Genomic DNA, 19,942 nt, shown 5'->3' on the forward strand with positions numbered 1-19,942 from the left:
GAGGGAGTATTTATTTATGAGTTGTGACTAAATCATATGAAAAACAAATCTCAAGGAATTTTCAAACCACATTTAACAGGAGATGTTCCATTCGGTTCAAACATTTTGAAACATTAATTTATCAGTTTTGCTAAAGGGAAACGATTAGCTTCAACCAGCTGATAACCATGCCACATCCGCCTCCTTCAGCGATTGACACGCGTCACATGGGCCCCCACTCCACTGATATCCTTATCACGAGCGAAACACCTCCACACTTTTCTCGCCCGTAGCCAAAACTCATTGTGAGTTAACAACTTGGCCAACGTCGTCCGCCAGCGCGCGCTTCGCCGGCGAGCCGCACCCCTTGTCGCTGCTCGGCGTCCCTCCGCATCCGGCTAACCCCTGCGTCACGGTTGCTGCTAGAGGAGCACATCAAGAAAAGCAACAACTCGTCCAGGCTTGTCTGCGACGACGACTGTTCGGCGACGGCATTGAGGAAGATGGCCAAGGAGCAGTCCCTGGTGACGCAGCTACTCGTTGTCTTGCTTCCGGCGATCCAGCTAGCCGGTGGCGATCTCGCCGAGGTTGTCACCAAGATGTTTGAGAGCATACTGGACTGCTCGTCCAAGGCCAAACCATGCTGAGGCTTTTTGGCTTGATCTGCTGACACAAAGCTTCTACCACAACATCACCTTGGCTGCAATTTTTTTTTGCAACAAGGGTCTTGTTGCAGGAATACAAAGAAGAGGCCGGAGATGTTGTTGAAATTTTTGCAACAAGGGTCTTGTTGCAGGAATACAGAGAAGAGGTCGGAGATGGTCTTGCAACAAAGGTTATCTTGTAATGCAAGTTTTGTAACAAGGGTTTTGTTGCAAGAATACAGAGAAGAGGCCGAAGATGTTGTTGAAATTTTTGCAATAAGGGGTCTTGTTGCAGAAATACAGAGAAGAGGTCGGAGATGGTCTTGCAACAAAAGGTTATCTTGAAATGCAAGTTTTGTAACAAGGGTCTTGTTGCAGGAATACAGAGAAGAGGCCGGAGATGTTGTTGAAATTTTTGCAACAAGGGTCTTGTTGCAGGGATACAGAGAAGAGGTTGGAGATGGTGTTGCAACAAAGGTTATCTTGAAATGAAAGTTTTGCAACATGGGTCTTGTTGCAGGAACATGCGCGGGTTGGGGTGGCACCATGCTGGGCGCAACTCTGTTGGGGCCAAGGGCAAGGTTGTTTGTTTCTACAACAGTGTGTTTGTTGCGGGAATTAATGAGGGGGCATGCGAGGCGCGGGCACTACATCGAACGACTAACAGCGCAGGGATCCAACGGCCATCGGCGGATATTTTAGAATCATCAGCTAGCGGACGGGTAGCAGCGCCTTTTGTTAAGGCACATCTAGATGCGCTATAAGTATTACACATCTACGTAAGTCCTATATCATTGATTTTATGCTAAGATTCGTGCAAGTATTTTTTTTCTTTTTTTCTTTTTCATTCTAGTTTGATTTAGATATCCAAATGTGTCCTAAACAGACTCTTTATATATTTGTTTATCTTTGTGGTGCAATCAGACTCGGGTCAACTTAATGAAATCCCATGACCGCCCTCTGTTTCGGGTGGCCCCACCTGTCATCGTGTAAGGTTACCAACGGAGACCTGCTACACACACGACGCAGCTCAGCCGACTCTCACACGACACAAAAGATCAAACCGTTGGTGCAAGCAATGAAAGACTAGCAGAGCATTGGATTTTCCATCGTGCACATATCGGCCAAGGAGCATCGTGCACACAGTAGTTTCGTTACCAACGTCTCCGTCCGTCTCCCTCTTTCTCCCCTGTCCCCACCTCCGCTATACACACCCCTCGCTTAAAATAATGAGCTCGACTGACGGAAGCAGCTCGCGGTCTGCTCTCAGTCCACTCCTCGTCGTCGTCGTCGAGCGGCAGCGGCCAGCGTCCGTCGGGAGACCGGCATTTCCTCTTGGCGGGGGCCGAATCCAATCCGTAAGTTGAAATCTCTCTCCGTACTTGCTCTCGGATCCCCGCCCGCCCCCTACAGTCCCACAGTACTTCGCTGCCGCGGTGCCCGCCACGCCGCCATTCCCGCAGTTTTCTTGGGGTCTCAATGAGGAAACCGAGGGAGAGCCGCGTGCCGGTTGTGTATTGATCCCCCGGTAATGGCGGCCGTGTGCTGCTGCTGACGCTGGGCCTACTCTTGCATGCCCGCCCTCGAGGTGTTCGATGGATTGTGCGCAGGGTGTCTGTCCGGCTGGTCTCGTTCCGGTTCTTTGAGGTTTCTGTCCGTTCACCGTCAGTTGCTGAAAATGTCCACAAAACACATAGTAATCCTGGTTTCCTGCCAGCTGATCGTCTGTGTTGAACTGTTGATGCATGCTTCTCCAGCTGCTTCTCTTCTCTAGTTGGCGTTCATCCTTCCTTTCGTAGACTTTCTGGCTGTAGCTTGGTTGTAATAATTCTGTCAGCAGCTACTCTCTGTCTGTGACTGAGCGCTGCTTAACGATGTAGATGTGGCCGGTTTTGGCCTCTGCTTAGTAAAAGTGGGGGGCTGGGGAAACCCCCTTATTTCAAAAAGGAAAAAATTGTGCTCAGGCTGTTTGGTTGATTGCCGTTAACGTTCCAGGCATTGTTTCCTCTTGCAGGATGCACACCATCTTAAGTATAGTATATATCGTTCTATGTTCTGTTCTGTTTGTTTCTTCTTTTGCTGTCTGATCGACACAAGGGCATAATCCAAAGTTTGTCACCTACGGGCTTTTGTTCTCTCTCTGCATAGCAAAAGTGTGCGCAAACTGGAATCTGCTGAGAGTAGTATGGCCACGCCAAATGCTTTGGCTTTCAGTTAAGGACCACATTGTTTCTTTACTTTCTTGGATGCTTGTCGGCCTCAACCTTGGATCTATATCTTCCTAACAGTAATATAAATGAGGCAGGCACATACAAAAACTGATATTTCCTTCATTGCTTCAATTGGATCTATGCTGCAAAGTTGCTTTTCTTTGCGATATTCAATCCATGTTTTCTTAATTACTGCAATTGCTTCATCCAAATTGGCATTTGCTTTCCTGTTGTTTCCCTTTCAACGTTTTGACCGAGCCTTTCAAATGTTGCCACTCTTTTACAATGACTATGTTACAGTACAAGAATTATGCATTGGTATCATGGTAACATCTGCTATATGTTTTTTTTCCTTACAGGAGCTTTTCAGCGCATAAATAATTTGCTAACATGCAGACAAGCGGCCAGTAGCCTTTGCACCGTTTGAGGCACAATGGAGATAGCTTTTCTCACGCTGTTGGTTCTCTCTCTGCTCCTGTTCCCCAGTGGAATCTGCAAGAGTTTGGCTGCAGGGCCTCCTGTTGTGAATATTGGCTCTATTCTTCAATTTAACTCCACCGCTGGAGGTGTTGCGGAGGTTGCCATCCGTTCAGCCTTGGAATACTACACTAAAGGTTAAAATAAAAGATACAAATTGCTTTGATGGTTTCCTTGGCATGGTTCAAGGTAGGCTAGCTTTAATGTCACTCATTCATTTCGCATCATTGAAATAATTTTTGGTTCATGGAGTTATGACAATGATACCGCATTCCTTGTATCAGGTTTGCAGTTCATGGAGACTGATGTTATTGCAATCGTTGGCCCTCAGTGCTCCACAATTTCTCATATAATTTCATATGTTGCAAATGAGCTCCGAGTCCCTTTGATGTCCTTTGCTTCTGATGCAACTCTTTCAACGATACAGTTCCCATTCTTTGTCAGAACTGGTTCCAGTGATCTCTATCAAATGGCGGCTGTGGCAGCACTTGTTGATTATAACCACTGGAAGATAGTGACTGCCATATACATTGATAATGATTATGGTAGAAATGGAATTATTGCTTTGGATGATGCACTCACTATAAAGCGTTGCAAAATCTCATACAAGGTGAGTTTTCCTTCCAATGCTAAAAGGAGTGAGCTCATAAATTTGTTGGTTAGTGTCAGTTATATGGAGTCTCGTGTTATCATTCTCCATACTGGAGCTGAACATGGACTCAAGTTTTTCTCCATGGCAAACCAACTGAACATGATGGGCAACGGCTATGTGTGGATTGCAACTGACTGGCTGTCTGCGTATCTTGATGCTAATTCATCAGTTCCTGCTGAGACTATATCTGGCATGCAAGGTGTTCTTACTTTACGGCCACATATCCCCAACTCAAGGATGAAGAGTAATTTGATCTCCAAGTGGAGCAGGCAAAGTCATAAGTACAACCATAGTGATCTTCGTGTAAATACTTATGGTTTTTATGTTTATGATAGTGTCTGGGCACTAGCTCGGGCTCTTGATGCCTTCTTTGGTGATGGTGGTAGGATTTCCTTTTCAAATGACTCGAGGTTGCGCGATGAAGCTGGGGAAACTCTTCACCTTGAAGCAATGAGCATTTTTGACATGGGAAATAAATTATTGGAGAATATTAGAAAGGTAAACTTCACTGGGGCATCTGGGCAAGTGCAATTCGATGCTTCAGGTGACCTCATTCATCCTGCATATGATATCATAAACCTCATCGGAAATGGCATGCGGACCATTGGTTTTTGGTCAAATTATTCTGGCTTACTGTCGACCATCTCTCCAGAGGCTCTATATTCAAAGCCTCCTAATACTTCTCTAGCCAATCAGCATCTCTATGATGTTATTTGGCCTGGGGAGACTGCACAGAGGCCTCGAGGATGGGTTTTTCCTTCAAATGCCAAGGAGTTAAAAATTGGTGTTCCCAACAGATTTAGCTTCAAAGAGTTCGTCACGGAAGACAATGCTACTGGGTCAATTAATGGTTATTGCATCGATGTCTTTACTCAGGCATTGTCCTTGCTTCCTTATCCTGTTAGCTACAAGTTCATACCTTTTGGGAGTGGTACTGAAAATCCTAGTTATGACAAACTCATACAGATGGTTGAATCAAATGTAAGTATGAACGCCACTTTTCTTCTCCTAACCTTTTATCATACCGTACTGACCAGGGGCATCTTATCCTGCAGGAGTTTGATGCAGCTATAGGGGATATCGCAATTACAATGAGCCGGACAGTCGCTATAGATTTCACCCAGCCATTCATTGAAACAGGCTTGGTTATCTTGGCTCCAGTTAAAAAGCATATAAAAACATCCTGGGCATTCTTGCAGCCATTTACTTTGGAGATGTGGTGTGTTACAGGGTTGTTCTTTCTTATTGTGGGTGTGGTTGTTTGGGTTCTTGAACATCGAATCAATGAGGATTTCCGGGGTCCACCAAGTCAACAAATAATAACTATTTTCTGGTAAGAAGCTGATGTGCACCTTTTGTATCATCTTCCTGTATATCAGTTCTGTTTTCTTAGAAATGTCAAGGTCCACCAAGTCTTGTGCATACAGACAAACCTTATAACATACCACGTGAACTATTATCTTGTGGTGGGACGTATATATGCACAGTATGAACCAAGAACTCTACCTATAGACCTGTTTTGCCAAGTGGGTCCTACTTAGCTGTATATTCGCCTAATGATATGATGATGATTTTCTTCTGTCTTTGCACTTCTCCACATGTATTGCCAAATGCTCTTATAGGCGTGATTTCTTGCTCTCAAATGTGTGATTATAATCTCAATTTTGATTGCCTGTAGGTTCAGCTTTTCGACTTTGTTCTTCTCCCAAAGTGAGTAAACCAACCTTCTCTATTATTTGTTTCTTGTTTTTGCTATAAGTAACATTTTGTTCTAGCGCATGACTCACGATTTCATCTGTATCTGCTTGCAGGAGAAAATACTAGGAGTACCTTAGGGCGTGGTGTCCTGATCATATGGCTATTTGTTGTTTTGATCATTGTATCCAGCTATACTGCTAGTCTTACTTCCATCCTGACCGTGCAACAACTTGATACTTCTATAAAAGGAATCGATGACCTGAAAAGTAGTGATGATCCTGTTGGTTTCCAAGTTGGTTCGTTTGCACAAGACTACATGGTTAATGAACTGAACATCTCACGGTCAAGGCTACGAGCTCTTGGTTCCCCGCAAGAATACGCTGATGCCCTGCAGCTAGGCCCTAAGAAAGGAGGTGTTATGGCTATTGTCGACGAGCGACCCTATGTTGAGCTGTTTTTGTCAACTTACTGCAAGATTGCGGTAGCTGGCTCAGATTTCACCAGCAGAGCATGGGGCTTTGTAAGTATATTTAAACCATATTCTTTAACATAGGTTAGAATATAAGAACACAATATTTTGGTATTAAAATCCTGGACTAACAGCTTTAATTTTGAATAGTCGTGTCTACTCTCTAGTATCATGCAACTTTCCTTGCACTTGTTTGCGGTTGCAAGTCTAAAATCTACATGTACTCTGTTTCACAAATCAAAATGTAGCACCTTACAAAGTTCATTCTACCAGGCATTTCCAAGGGACTCCCCTTTGCAAGTAGACCTGTCCACCGCAATCCTGTCATTGTCAGAGAATGGGGAACTGCAGCGGATCCGTGACAAGTGGGTCAAGACAGGCGATTGCACAACTGACAACAGCGAGTTTGTTGACTCGGACCAGCTCCGCCTCGAGAGCTTCTTTGGCCTGTTCCTAATCTGTGGTGTGGCATGTGTCCTCGCGCTGCTCATCTACTTTGGTATCATGCTACGCAAATACCTCAAACATCATCCGAGGAGGAGCCTTAGAAGATTCATCTCCTTCGTCCATAAGAAGGAGCCACCGAAGAACATGGAGAGGCGATCCATGAGCCTGCTTAGAAGCTCGACACCAACAACGCCGATGAGCAGCCTTACTGCCCTTGACATAGAAAGGCCGGCCAGGCCAGTTAGAAATGACAGCGCTATTGACATGGAAAGCTAGTTCATCTGTACAAAAGCTACTGCATGGTTTTCTTAAGTCAGGTGGTTAACTGTTCTGTGTGAAACAACACTGGGGTCAACTACTATGTTCCGCTAACCTAGGTTGGAAAGCCAGGCACCAGGGGTGTATAGAGGGGGTTGAAAATACTTCGTAAGTACTAAAATTTAAGAAATAAGAGAAGGAATGATCACTTTTTTCTTTGCATGACTGTATTTTGGGGGATATTGTGCCCGCTTCAGACTCGGCGTTGGTTGTGTGGTCTGTTCATGTGTTAGATTGGGCATAGTGTGGTTATTCCAAGTCAGTTAGATTGTGTGGGTACTTCAGTTCAACATTATGCAGCGGACCGAGTCTGCAGGCTGCCTGTATATTGTAGTACTAAACTTTGATGTTCATTCACAAACTAGTTGAGATGGAGCTGCACAAAAAATGTGTTACTGTAGCTTTTTTGCTCTGTTTTGTCTTGAGTTTTGTTCAGGGCAACTTTGAAGCTTATCTTAGGGTGGTCGCTTGAAAAATGTGTTAGCACCTTCCACAGCTCTAAAGAAGATAATGAAAGAGAACATAGGAAGAAATAGTTATGATCTTATCAGGAAAGTGAAGAAAAAGGCGGACACTGTATTTTTATTTCTCTAACTCTCTGACAAAACGGATTAGCTCCAATTGATGCAACTGCATCGACCCCAAGCTAGCTACTTGTTTCTCTCAAGTCATAAGGAACACCAAGGCACTGGTCTCAAAAGAGGAATTTCCTGCAGGTTTGTAATTCATCAGTTTCGGTTCTTGCATGCACCTCTGAGAAATAAACTGCAGCTATCATAAACAGATAATAATTCTCAGTTAATAATTCTTGCAGGGATGCCGCAACTTCCTGGGAGCAAGGGATTAGTGGTACTGGGTTTGCTTTTCTGATTTCTTCCAAATTGACAGTTATGCTAGCTACATTGGGAATGCCAACTCTGCTGTAACTTTTCTGCAGGCATAACAACTGGATGCTTGTTGATATAGGGGAAAACAGAAATTAGTCTCGATGCTTTTTTATTTAATTTAGTCATAATGATTAACTTAATATATTGTGCTATTAGAGGTGGATAGGAGATTCTTTATTTTCTTGAAAACAGAAGAGCAACAATAGAAAGAGTTTTTTTTATGTGGTGGATCAATTCGTTTCCCAAGGAAAATACATAATGTATATATATTTCTCATTCTGTTCAATACCTGTTTTTTTAGGAAAAACAGTACGCAAATTTCCTACTGTAAATCTATTAAAGAGGAAGGGTTTTTGTATGCAATGGAGCAATTTTTTCTTAAGAAAAATAAATAATGTATATATATATTTCTCGTCCTGCTCAATACTTGTCTTTTTTGAGGAAAAACAGTAGGCGAATTGCCTACTGTAAATAATCCGCCTTCTGTAAATATATTAAATTGTAAAAGTATGTGCATAAGTAAGGCTAGCAAAAAGAAAATGAAAGCAAGTGCTAAAGAGCTACAAGTAGTTAGTCACCCTGGTTCTGAAGCTGGCATAAGAAGCCCTGTTAGGTCTGTGAAGGATTAGCTCAAGCTCATCCTTAGAAATCTTTCTGCATCTATATAGGCTAGGCAATCACTCGATAAAAATGAAGCCATTTCTGCTAATCCAAATGCTCCAGGCATATTGTATACTGTATATGTTTCAAATCATGACTGCAGGCATATTGTATACTGTATATGTTTCAAATCATGACTGCAGGCATATTCGTAGTGCTTGCATCGGAGCCGTTACTTCAACAGCGCGGCCCATTGGTTTGATAGTAAAGATTTGTAGTAGTGGTGATGAACTGGTTTGAAGCCGTGCAGGTTAGTTCTGTCGTCACTAATCTTTTGTGTTCCTGGCCTGGCATGTTTCGTTGCTGTTCACTCTCTGAAATGGAGAAGTAAAGCCGGTAAGTAAGCTTGTTTACCTCGTCCCTTTTGTGTAGTCCTGGGATAAGACAAAATAACTGACAATCTGGATCAGCCTGCCTTTGAAATGTGAAACTTGTTTGTCACTGACTGTTTTGCGTTGGCAGCTGCTGGAAGGAAGAAGATGAAGGTCTCAATCATCAGTGGAAAACTGAATGTGCATGATGAAATGTATATATACCTATGGTAGATTTATCAGTATCAGTGTGGAGTTACGAGTCTTTGATGTTTTCGTATGGATGGTGGCCTGATAAAAAGTTCGACCACTGACGACCTTTCTTTTCTATGGTTGTAATAACATTTTATATTATAGAACGAAGGGAGTAGTAGACTAGGTAGACGAGACACATGTCAAAGCTTGGAACAGGCTAGCATGATCCTAGTAATTTTGCATGTCCTTGGGCATTTGTGTCTCCAAAATTTCATGCAAATTTGCTAGCAAGTTTTCCCGGTCAGCCAAGCAAGCATCACCGGGGGTATCTATTTTTCGCCCACATGATTCTAGTCCTAAGCACTCTGGAGTTCACCTCTATGTAGTTCCGGTCATCAACGTCCATCCTCATTGTTTTTGGGTCTATCCTAGCTAGGAGATACATGGAGAAAATACGGTTGATGTTGCCTAGGGCTGCGTTCGGTTTCTCTTTACTCCTTTAACTCCACTCCGGGAGCGAACAAGACTTTAGCTTAATTTGATGAAGCTACTAAAAGCCAGCTCCCCACCTCCACGGAGCGGGGAAGTTCCGAACAGGGCCCAGTAGTTTGATTTTGCACAACTCCTCCATCCCCGTCCCATTGAACACAGATTTCATGTTCGGGTTCCAGTCACCAGCGACGGAATGGTGCATACCGGCATTGTAGGCTGTGTTGAGAATCGGGACCTTCTCTGCACTCACCATTGTTGAGGAAGAAAGCACATCAGGCGGAGCTGCAGGCGAGCAAGTCCTGGATATGCGCCCCATCTTCACAACCAACCTGCGAGAACATCAGGAGATACAACAACATAAATGTGTAAGAACGCAAGTAAAAACAGTGTAGAAGGAAACAACAAATGGTTGAAGACGAGGTTGGAGGACTAGTACCTTGTTCTTGCTTGGTTTCATCCTCCTACGCCCAGCTCGGGAATTGTGCTTGTGTTAATTGATCAAACGTTCGGTACAAGCAGTACATATGTAGACCTGCACCGATCACACACCACCATATGCTTGTAAATGTATAATAAGTTAATAACCAAGTGGCTGCCAAAGTGTCCACATATGCCACAAGGGAACACTTTGGCAGCCGCCCACCTGGGTAATATACACTTGCAACCAGGTTTTTTTAGTCTCCAGCTGAATTGTCTATTGGTTTCGTTTCATTCATCACATGGACCTGCGCCAACGACTCCGGGCATCACACCCGTTGGGTCTTTCAACCTTATCCGATGCGTTTGTGGGCTGGTTGGATGGGATGGGAATTGCTTGATGCTAGCTCGTCCTTGTCATGACGGTGATGCTTTCCCGAGCCACCGCAGTTCGCCGTCTCAGAGTACTCCCGTCTCAGCTTCAGCACGCCCGTGTGAGCAACTACAGGTCGCGGCAGTTGCTCGCCCACACCTGCGCGCGCCGCCGCAGCTCGTCTTGACCACGCCCGTGTGAGGAGCCGAAGGTCGCCGCCGGTACTCGCCCACGCCTGCTCGCGCCGGCGCAGCTCACCCTTGCCTTGCTGATGCCTGCATGAGGCACTGCAGCTCACCGCCGGTGCTCGTGCACATCTGCATGTGCTGGCGCAGCCTCGCGGATGCCTGCGCGAGCCAGCGCAGCTCGCCGCCTGTGCTCGCCCACGCCAACGCAGCTCGCCCTCCCCTTCGTGCGTTGGCGCCGCTCGTCCCGAGAGCTAAGACATGCGAGGGCGGCGCTGAACAGCAGCTCCAGTGGCGTGATGGCAGCAGCACCGACTGGAGGAGGAGATGGATGCGTGCATGCGCATGTTCTCAAGATGGAGATGCGAGCAACCTGTAAGTGACGCTCGCTCTAATCTTTTACTTGAATCTTGCGTTGCAATTTGGCAATTACATGTATCTAATCACAGCGTATGTAAAGACAGGAAAAGGGAATTACAGACACGTACAGGAGAGTGTACGTTTGTCTTCCACAAATACAATCACGGATACAATCAAAGCCACTAGTGACGTTTGTTGCAATCTGTTCTTTTGCACTCGCTGTAGCTTGTTAAAAGACAGGAAATGGAATTTAGCTAGAAGTGAAAAATATGTAGACCTCAAAAGTCAGTATATTGGCAACGGACACAGATCAGGTGACATGCACCTTTGTATGTCACCGTGTGCCTTGCGGCCCGAATTCAAATTTAAACATTACGAAAAAATCTAAAAAAATCATGCATGTTCACATCACATATTAAGATAACCCCTCAAAAATTCAGATCAAAATTCGAAACATACATCGAGAAGCAAAAAAGAGAAATCTGTCATGAATAGTTGCGAATGGTTCTCTGTATACTATTCACATCTGAGTTTCTCTTTTTTGCTTCTCGATGTATGTTTCAAATTTTGATTTAAAGTTTTGAGGGATTATCTTAATATGTGCTGTGAACATGCATGATTTTTTTCATATTTTTTTGCAAAGTTCAAATTTGAATTCGAGCCGCAAGGCACACGGTAACATGCAAAGGTGCATGTTACCTGATCTGTAGGAAACATGCAAAGGTGCATGTTACCTGATCTGTAGGATACAGATCAGGTAACATGCACCTTTGCATGTTACCGTGTGCCTTGCGGCCTGAATTCAAATTTAAACATTACGAAAAAATCTAAAAAAATCATGCATGTTCACAGCACATATTAAGATAACCCTTCAAAAATTCAGATCAAAATTCGAAACATACATCGAAAAGCAAAAAAGAAAAATCTGTCATGAATAGTTGCGAATGGTTCTCTGTATACTATTCACATCTGAGTTTCTCTTTTTTGCTTCTCGATGTATGTTTCAAATTTTGATTTAAAGTTTTGAGGGATTATCTTAATATGTGCTGTGAACATGCATGATTTTTTTCATATTTTTTTGCAAAGTTCAAATTTGAATTCGAGCCGCAAGGCACACGGTAACATGCAAAGAGTTCACATCTCACAAAATAAAATGATTCATATATGAATATAGATACTTCTACCACGATTCATATAGATACTTCTACCACGATTCATATATGAATATGAAATGAGTTCACATCTCACAAAATAAAACGATGAGTTCACATACTGAGTTCATAGATAAAAATAAAATGAGTTCACAGCTGAAAATGATGAGTTTCGTGGGGAAGGAAAGAGCCCAGCGCTAGACGCAACTATGTCGATGCAACACCAGGCGCTGGTCATGTCAATCACCCGCTCCCGCGACTCGTCCACCAACCCTCACCCCGCGCCGCTCGCCGCGCGTGTCTGCGGATTCGGAGTTATTTATCTAAAATCACCACATTTGGAGATAGGGTAACAGGTCAGTATCAAATTTGAGCCAGGTCACAAAAAGCCTAACCTGTAACGCGGAGCACTGACGGGCTGATTTGGCCGCGAAAACAGCGAAACTGACAGGTTGGGCCCATCTGTCGGGCTGACATGGCATGCCTATGTGGACAAATACGTCGAGGTGGACATGGGAACCACATGTCATTGACTCAATGCCTCCTTTTTTTTCCTTTTTTCATTGACTCAGTGCCACATGGCAGAACCAGCTGATGAAGCTATGTATCTAGGATAGGGTCATGGACCTGTCCAAACTAACCTACCCAATGACATCTCCAAAAGAAATCATTTTTCAATCGACTTGAAGGTGTCTGACTCGATAGACTTGAAGATACTCGACCAAGAAGCAATCACTCGACCAAGACCAAACCACTCGACGGTCAGGTGACCTAAAGGCGCTCTGCATGCTAATGGTTGGTTATTAAGTAGCCTTTATGGTCATCATAGCACTTTATTAGGGGCGTTACCACCTTAATGTATTTAAAACCATGCATAACTGAGGGCCGGAGGGGTCGGGCGAACTCTATATAAGCCACCCCCTCCTCAGTGTAAAGGGTTCGCACGCCTGTAATTCACACACGCATAATCCAGTCAACCGCCTCCGGGCTCCGAGACGTAGGGCTATTACTTCCTCCGAGAAGGGCCTGAACTCGTAAATCTTGCATTCCTATAACTCCTCTAAAGCTAAGATCTTGTCTCTCCATACTTACCCCCCTACATCACTGTCAGACTTAGAACCACGACAGTTGGCGCCCACCGTGGGGCAGGTGTTTTAGCGTTTTGTTGGAGGAGTTGCGATCTTTTCCGACCCAAATCATCATGGTTTTCGGCGGAGTTTTGGTGGAGGGCCGCGAGATCCGTCTCGGCACGCTCACGTTCATCGCCGACGACTCCGCGTGGCTTCAGGAGGCTCCGCTCGACGTGGACGCACTCCCTGTCCGCGGGGCAACGCACTTTTAGCGCGTGCGTCCGCGGCGTTCTCCTGCGGCAACCGTCGACCCCCTATCGGTCGGCTCCTGTGTTGTCCTCCCTCCCAGTTTCCCGCCGGCGCAAGCGCTCTGGTCGGTCGAGACTCCAGCGGTGGGTGAGACACGCGGTGGCACGCCAGTCGGCCACCCCTCAAGTCGCGGCGATCGAGCCCGGCGAATTCCTCTACGGCCTGTTCGACCTGTCGATCGGCTCCGCAGAGACCGCATCCGAGTGCGACAGCAGCGATCCGGCGGCGGAGGTTCTGATGGTCGATGGACCTCCCAGTCCTCCCGGTTTTCCCCGCACCGACGGAGGCGCGGGTGGAGGCGACCCGTCGCGTCCTCATGAGGAATATCTTCCCGAGCCTCTCACGTCGCTGCAGAGAGAAGAACTTCGCCGCCGGAACATGGATGCATTGCACACTTCTATCATTGGAGAAACCCCCGAGGCTCGTGCCTTGGAGGACGCGTGCCTGGCAAACTTGGCCGAGCGCACTCGACTGGAGAACCTCCAGCGAGCACTCGACGAGCGTGCGCGACAACGAGTTTCCGAATCCAGTCGACGTCAACTCTTCCCGCCCCCGCAGGTATATCGAACTCCGATTCAAAATTTAGCAGCTGCAGCCCGCATAGCAGAGTCGATTCAGCCTTCTCAGTCGGAGGCTGGCAAAGGCTTGCTACAGATCAGAGCGTTGCTCCGGACAGCAGGAGACCAGAATTCCGCTGTTTCTCAGTCGCGGAACAGGATTCATAGTAGATCCGTTGCTACAGACACAGTCCAGTCGGCTCATAGCCCAAGATCGCCCCCAAGGCGTGAGGGACGTGGGGACCGGCGTAATCAGCATGGTAACCATGAGCAATATGATCACCGGTTCGATCGTGATGATCGACGTCGAGTGCCCACCCCTCCCCCGAGGAGCGGGTCGTATGCGCCTCGACAACAGGATGATAGGCGCCCTCGTAGTGTTGGGCGAAGGATTCCAGTCGACTCCAGGGAGCCAGGCTTCGATGCGAGATCCATTCTCGTTCAAGGTTTGGTTGACAGGAACAGAGCTCACCGGGAAGGACATGATAGAGATGCTCCTACCAGCAGCAGAGCACATGTTTCGGGGCCAGAGTGCTTTAGTAGAGCCATCAGGGCCGCTGTGATTCCTCCCAACTTCAGGTTGGCGACTGGAGTCAGCAAGTTCACTGGCGAGTCCAAACCCGATACTTGGCTTGAAGACTACCGAGTGGCCGTCCAGATTGGCGGCGGCAATGATGAGGTGGCCATGAAGCACCTGCCTCTCATGTTGGAGGGCTCGGCCAGAGCATGGCTGAACCAGTTAGCACCCAGCAACATTTACACTTGGGAAGATCTCGCCCGAGTGTTTGTCACCACATTCGAAGGAACATGCAAACGACCGGTAGGGTTGACGGAACTGCGGTCCTGCGTGCAGAAGCCGAATGAAACCTTGAGGGATTACATCCAGAGATGGATCACGTTGCACCACACAGTAGAGAATGTGCCTGACCACCAAGCAGTCTGTGCCTTCAAAGAAGGCGTCAAGTACAGAGAACTGAATCTGAAATTCGGTCGAACCGGAGATATGTCTCTGAACCGAATGATGGAGATTTCCACCAAGTACGCTAATGGAGAAGATGAGGATCGACTCCAGAGTGGCAAGCTGAAGTCAGTTGCCCAAGAAATCGGAGGAAATTCCAATCGGAAACAGAAGCGGAAAGCCGAGCCAGTTGCTCCTAGGGAAGCCTTGGCTGTGACTCAAGGAAAGTTTAAGGGGAAACCTAGAGGACCTTGGAACCCCAAGAAAGTTAAAGACCAAGACGGAAATGATGTGTTGGATTTGCCGTGCCTCGTACACACTAAGAAAGATGAAGAGGGTAATTTTATTTACCCAAAACATACCACTCGACAGTGTCGACTCTTGATCCAGTAGTTCCAGGGCAAGCAGCCCAAAGATAAAGAGAAGGAGTCAGACAAAGTTGAGGACAAGGAAGATAGCGACGATGGATACCCCAAGTCGATTCCACCCTGATGATTTTTGCTGATGTTGAGAGCAAAAGTTGACTGAAAGTCATCAACCGAGAGGTGAATATGGTTGCTCCGGCGACACCAAGTTATTTGAAATGGTCTCAGACTGCCATCACGTTCGACTAGTCCGATCACCCAACGCATATTGCCACCCCTGGGAGGCAAGCTCTGGTGGTCGACCCAGTGGTTGAAGGCACTCGACTGACCAAAGTCTTGATGGATGGTGGTAGTGGTTTGAACATATTGTATGCTGAGACGTTGAAAGGGATGGGCATTCCGATGTCCAGACTCAGTGCCAGCAACATGAGTTTTCATGGAGTCATTCCTAGGCAGAAGGCTGAATCACTCGGCCAGATTGCTCTTGATGTGGTTTTCGGTGATTCCAAGAATTACAGCAAAGAAAAGTTGACATTTGAAATTTTAGACTTCCAGAGTGCCTACCACGCTATTTTGGGCAGGCCGGCTTATGCACACTTCATGGCCCGACCATGTTATGTGTATCTCAAATTAAAGATGCCTGGCCCCAAAGGTGTGATCACTATTACGGGCAATCAGAAGAAAGTGGAAGAATGTTTTCAGAAAGGTTCGAAGATCGCCGATGCTCAGATGGCAGTGGTGGAGTTGCAGGAATATCAGAAGACTGCAGACCCGAGTGATTTGTTGCGAGCCAAGAAGCCCGCTACAGAATCAGCTTTTCAGTCGACTGGCGATACGAAGACAGCTCACATCCACCCGACCGACCCCAGCGCTGCTCCAACTCATATCTCGATAACACTCGACTCCAAATAGGAAGAAGCGTTCATCCAGTTCCTCCGTGAGAACTGGGACATTTTTGCATGGAAGCCTTCTGACATGCCGGGTGTTCCCAAGGAGCTGGCTGAGCACCGCCTAAGAGTCAACTCAAAAGTAAAACCTGTCAAGGAACATCTCCGACGGTCCGCTGTCCAGAAGAGAAAGGCCATTGGCGAGGAGGTGGCTCGGCTCTTAGCAGCGGAGTTCATCCGGGAAATCTACCACTCCGAGTGGCTCGCCAACGTTGTTATGGTCCCCAAGAAGGACAAGTCACTTCGCATGTGCATTGACTTTAAACATATCAATCGGGCCTGCCCGAAAGATCATTTTCCTCTCCCCCGCATCGATCAGATAGTCGACTCGACTGCGGGATGTGAGCGACTGTCTTTTTTTAGACGCCTATTCCGGGTACCATCAGATCCGTCTGTATGGACCTGATCAAAACAGCCTTCATCACTCCATTCGGGTGCTTCTGTTATGTTACCATGCCATTCGGCCTCAAGAATGCCGGAGCCACATTCATGAGGATGATTCAGAAGTGTTTGCTTACCCAAATCAGTCAGAATATGGAGGCGTACATGGATGATATTGTGGTCAAGTCACGGAAGGGTTCCGACCTGCTGACTGACCTTGCTGAAACCTTTGCTAACCTCAGGAGGTATGATATCAAGCTTAATCCATCAAAGTGCACATTCAGAGTTCCTGGCGGAAAATTACTCGGTTTTCTCGTTTCCGAATGGGGAATCGATGCCAATCCAGAAAAACTCGGCACTATACTCCGAATGAAAAGTCTTGTGCGAGTGCACGACATCCAGAAGCTTACTGGTCGCTTGGCCACCTTAAGTCGATTCATATCTCGTCTCGGTGAAAAGGCATTGCCCCTTTACCGATTGATGAAAAAGTCCGACAAGTTCGAGTGGACTCCTGAAGCTGATGCAGCGTTTGCAGAGCTCAAAGCTCTGCTCTCCACCCAGCCGGTTCTTGCTGCCCCAATCAGTAAGGAGCCTTTGCTGCTTTACATTGCAGCCACGGGACAAGTCGCAAGTACGGTACTTATGGTCGAGCGGGAAGAAGAAGGAAAGGCCTTCAAAATTCAGCGCCCAGTATATTATATTTCTGAAGTTTTGACCCCGTCGAAGCAAAGATATCCTCATTATCAGAAGCTTGTATACGGGATTTATATGACCACAAAGAAAGTTGCTCATTACTTCTCTGATCATTCCATTACAGTCATCAGCGACGCTCCATTATCAGAGATCCTGCATAACAGGGATGCAACCGATCGAGTGGCAAAATGGGCGATTGAACTCCTTCCTCTAGATATCAAGTTTGAGGCAAAAAAAGCTATTAAGTCCCAGGCAATCGCAGATTTCGTCGCCGAGTGGATTGAACAGCAGCTGCCAACTCAGGTTCACTCGGAGCATTGGACCATGTTCTTCGACGGTTCCAAGATGTTGAATGGTTCCGGTGCCGGAGTAGTGTTGGTCTCCCCCAGAGGAGATAAACTCAGTTATGTTCTTCAAATCCACTTTGATTCCTCCAACAACGAGGCAGAATACGAAGCACTTTTGTATGGGTTGCGCATGGCCATTTCACTCGGCGTCCGTCGCCTCATGGTCTACGGCGACTCAGATTTGGTGGTTAATCAGGTGATGAAGGAATGGGACGTCAGAAGTCCAGCCATGACTGGTTACTGCAATGCAGTGAGAAAGCTGGAGAAGAAATTTGAGGGGTTAGAACTTCATCACATACCCCGACTGAAAAATCAAGCAACTGATGATCCGGCAAAAATAGGTTCCAAAAGAGAAGCCATCCCCAGCAATGTGTTTTTGGAACACATTCACATACCATCAGTTCAGGAGGATCCCTTCAGTGAAGAGGCCCCGCAGCCAAAAAGCGCCACGGATTCGACTGAAGTTGAAATTCCAGCTGTAGTCGACCTGATCATGGAAGTCTTGGTCAGCACTCCCGACTGGACAGTACCGTATATTGCATACATCCTAAGGAAAGAGCTCCCAGAAGACGAAGAAGAGGCTCGACAGATCGTCCGACGATCATCGTCAGGGAGGTCAATAACGTTGGGAGCTGTGTAGGGTGCAATTGCCAAAGTCACATCACCCAATGATGCACATTGCAATTGGATCGACCAAACAAAGACAGTACGACAGAAATCATACCCAGATTAGAAGTGACCGCATCCTCCATCACCTCGTCCTCGTCCCTGTAACCTGAGGTCCCGGAAGTGGCAGCACTGACAATCCCAAAATCCGACCAGTTAAAATAAGAAAAACAAACAGCATGAAGCGTCGAAAGGAGACACTCACGCGGAAGCAACGGGGATGTCAATCTTAATCTTCGGCAACGCCTTCCGAGTCTTTAGCTCTGCAACTTTGGGGTGCTTTGGCGCTTTCTCAGTCGGGGTTGGTGAAGAGACCCGAGGACGCTTCGAAGACTGACCAGCCTGAGCAGTTACCTTTTCACGGGCACTCGGTCGTTCTTGGTCGAGCTTGGATTGCCTCTCCCGGCGAGGAGGTGACTCGACTTCTTCTCCATCACTTGAGTCATCGCTTCCTCCACCCCCTTCACCGTCGGAAGTCCACTCGCCACTGTCGCCACCGCTCGCCTCGCCTTCCAGAGCTTGCTCTTGCTCTCCGTTGGGCATTGAATACATTTCAATAATGGCCTGAAAGAAAGCAGAGAGAATAAAGTCAGTCGACGCAGTGTATGCAGGAGCTATGTACCTAGGGTAGGGTCATGGACCTGTCCAAACTGACCTACCCAAGGACATCTCCAGAAGAAATCATCTTTCAATCGACTTGAAGGTGTCTCACTCGACAGACTTGAAGATACTCGACCAAGAAGCAATCACTCGACCAAGACCAAGCCACTCGACGGCAGGTGACCTAAAGGCGCTCCACATGCTAACGGTCGGTTATTAAGTAGTCTTTATGGTCATCATAGCACTTTATTAGGGGCGTGTATTTAAAACCCTGCATAATTGAGGGCCGGAGGGGTCGGGCGAACTCTATATAAGCCACCCCCTCCTCAGTGTAAAGTGTTCGCACGCCTGTAATTCACACACGCATAATCCAGTCGACCGCCTTCGGGCTCCGAGATGTAGGGCTATTACTTCCTCCGAGAAGGGTCTGAACTCGTAAATCTTGCGTTCCTACAACTCCTCTATAGCTAAGATCTTGCCTCTCCATACTTACCCCCTACATCATTGTCAGACTTAGAACCACGACACCAGCGACACCATGGAGAAGCTCCGTGCCGGTCAACCGGAGTCGCCGGTCGCGGCGGCGCCACCGCCGCACGCGTCGCGCCATTCAAGGTCAGTTGTGCCCGTCAACGTGGTCCTTCCCCCTCCGTTGCAGCGACCTCTCGCCGCAGTCACCATCCTGCCACCGGCCACCATCGTGCGCCCACGCGCCCGAGCTCCGGGAGGTATGGTGCCGGGGGTCATGGGGGAGTGGCGGAAGCTCGTGCGCCTCCCCATCGAGCACCGGCTGGGCAGGCTTGGAGCAGCCATGGAGCGCCGACGTGGTGGGCGCTCTTGCGTCGGGATAGGAGGAGGCCCGCGGATCCGTCGGCGATGGCAACGACGACGCGAGGTCGCCTGTGCCCAAAGCGAGCTCGCTGTCGGGATGCTTGCCTCCGTATGGTCCACCTCTATCCGCCACAACGACCTTGTTGTGGTCAACACCGTGCCACCGGCCATTGTTGTGAGCCCGCATGCACGAGCTCAGGGAGGTGGCGTCGGGGGATCATCGGGGCGGCCGCAGCTTGTCTGCCTCTCCATGGAGTGCCGGTGAGGGAGGGGAGATAGGTGGCCGCCGCCGC

At 47.4% G+C, this 19,942-nt stretch overlaps 1 protein-coding gene and 1 pseudogene across 1 annotated transcript in view; both read left to right on the top strand.

The window, feature by feature from the left end:
* Positions 1-1,857: 1,857 nt before the first annotated feature.
* Positions 1,858-7,190, top strand: LOC119314390 (annotated as a pseudogene).
* Positions 7,191-10,204: 3,014 nt separating this feature from the next.
* LOC119319660 (glutamate receptor 3.1-like) overlaps positions 10,205-19,942 on the top strand; it is a 20,943-nt gene continuing 11,205 nt past the window's right edge. Inside the window, exon 1 of the mRNA XM_037594104.1 lies at positions 10,205-10,789. The gene's annotated coding sequence lies outside the window, so the exon portion shown is untranslated. The remainder of the gene's footprint in view (positions 10,790-19,942) is intronic.

This window comes from Triticum dicoccoides, chromosome 6A, assembly GCF_002162155.2.
Source record: "Triticum dicoccoides isolate Atlit2015 ecotype Zavitan chromosome 6A, WEW_v2.0, whole genome shotgun sequence".
Lineage (NCBI taxonomy): Eukaryota > Viridiplantae > Streptophyta > Magnoliopsida > Poales > Poaceae > Triticum > Triticum dicoccoides.